This window comes from Agrilus planipennis, unplaced genomic scaffold (assembly GCF_000699045.2).
Source record: "Agrilus planipennis isolate EAB-ADULT unplaced genomic scaffold, Apla_2.0 scaffold610, whole genome shotgun sequence".
Classification (NCBI taxonomy): Eukaryota; Metazoa; Arthropoda; class Insecta; order Coleoptera; family Buprestidae; genus Agrilus; species Agrilus planipennis.
Genome location: NW_020439262.1, coordinates 14,177 through 16,568, shown reverse-complemented (window position 1 = coordinate 16,568; position 2,392 = coordinate 14,177).

The following is a 2,392-nucleotide window of genomic DNA, read 5'->3' as shown; positions in this document are numbered from 1 at the left end:
TGAAGAAGGTAACTTTGTTACCGAAAAGTGCTTCGGACAACTACAGTGTCGTGTTTTGGCGTTGGGGTTTTGAGCTATTCTGTTTGTTCTACAAGTAATACTGTTAACACAGTTTACTACATTAAGTGTTATAACTGTAATTTGAACTATATAGGTCAAATAAATTAGTGAGTAATTAAAAGGGCGTTCAAATGTCTGACGAATTATCTTGCCAAAGCTACAAAGTATGGGTATAAAAGGTATAAGTTTATGTCTATTCAAAGATTACTTGCGAATACAAGTATGTCACAATGGTTACAATGGGTGGACAAACTTGGTCTGAGCTATCAAAAGCAGTATTACAGAAACTGGATGCTATTTATGCTTGACTTTATAAAAATAAACTTACCTTTAATATAAACAAGCCTGATATACATAACTTATGATTATAATAAGTAGTGGGATTTACGTATCAAAGCCATCCTTAATAAAACCAAATACTTGGTCTTTTCTAGGTTCAGAGCCACATTCACTAAGAAACAATTGATCCAAATTTACTATGGACTTTTCCACAGTATTACAGTTTATCCTATAATTGGATGAAAGATGGATGGTATGGAACGAAGTGGAAGGAAAACTTATGCCAAAAAACTAAAATATAAAATAGACAATAAGTATCAGATTACCTACAAAAACGCGTTCAAGTTAGATAATAGGAGATTATTAGGAACAATAGCTGGTAAGAGACAACTTAGATAAGAAACTCTACAAAAAATATACAAAGAAAATAACAAAGGAAAATGCTTAAAAATAACCTTTTGGAATGTTTCGGGTATCAGAAATTTAGAGGACGAATGGAAAAAACTATTGGAGTATGACGTAATAAATTTAACAGAGACTTGGGCGGACGAGAAAGACAGAGGATTAATAGAAAATAAATTGATAAATTACAATATTTTACTAGTTGAAGCAAGAAGGGAAGGGAAAAAGGGAATGCTAAAAGAAGGAACGGCCACAGCATTAAGCAAATCCCTAAATGTAAAGTTAGCAAAAATAGAAATGTTAAACTAGATTTAAATACAAACAACGGAAAAGTTACGATCTTAAGCGTACACATGAGAGATAGAAGGAGTAAAAACTATGAAAAAGTAGGAAGAAAAAGAAGATTTCAAAGAAGAATACATAATAATGGGAGGAGATTTTAGAATAGCAAGAACAGCAAATGAAGGTTGAAGAGAGAGCGAAATGATGACAGAAGAATATAGGCTATCTAAAGATAAGGTTGTAAATAAAGAAGAAGAGGTACTATTGAATTGGATCTCAGATAAACGAAATGTTCATCCTAAATAGAAATGTAAAAGACGATGAACAAGGGGAATTAACTTACATAGGAAGTACAGGAAGGACAGTAATAGATTACGTAATTACCAATAGAAAAACTGAAGATTTGATAAAGAGAATGCAGGTGGTGGATAACAATGAGTCAGACCATCAAAGATTAAACTTGCAATTAAATATTTTAACGAAAAAGGTCCATGAGAAAGGATCTAAATACAAAACAATCATCTACAAATGCTGGTCAGAGGAGGATATTTTAAATTACAATAATAAGTTAAAAGAATTAGGAAGACCAAAAACTTGGAATGAACTAAGAGAAACGCTAAATGCAGCGATATGTAAAAAGAAAATAAGGATTAATACAAGTATCCAGAAAAAGAAATGGTGGGATCAAGAATGTCATACAGCAAAACTGAATTTAAAGGTGACAAGGAAAAAACATATAAAAACAAGTAAATTAAACAGATTACTGCGAATGTAAAAAGAAATACAACAAAATAATTGAAGATAAGAAACGACTGGCATTGGAGAAAGACTGGTTAGAAGCAAGAAAGGACAAAACGGGAAACAAGTTCTGGAAGATAATAAACAAAAACAAAAGCAAAGGATGAATAAAAATATACATATGGTTGAATAGACTGAGCACTTTGCTAAACAAATGGGAAGAAAAGTAGTAGAAGAAAAAAGACAGCTGAGCAAAGAAGAAAAAATAGAAAAAATGAAGATCAAGAAATAACGCTAGAGGAAGTAGAACAAGCAATAAGGAAGCTTAAAAAGAAAAAGGCGACTGGAGAAGATAAAATCACAAATGAAGCCTGGATATATGGTGGAAGGGAAGCACAAGGGAACTTGCAAGGAATACCAAATAAAATATGGAATGGAGATGAAGATCTGCCTGAAGAATGGAAAATGGGAATAATAAAACCAATTTTCAAGAAAGGAGATAGACATAAACCGGAAAACTACAGAGGAATAACTCTTATGAGCACAGGATATAAAATTTACGCGGAAATACTTAGGAAAAGATTAGAAAAGGAATTGGAAGACAAAAAAGCATTAGGAGAGACGCAGATGG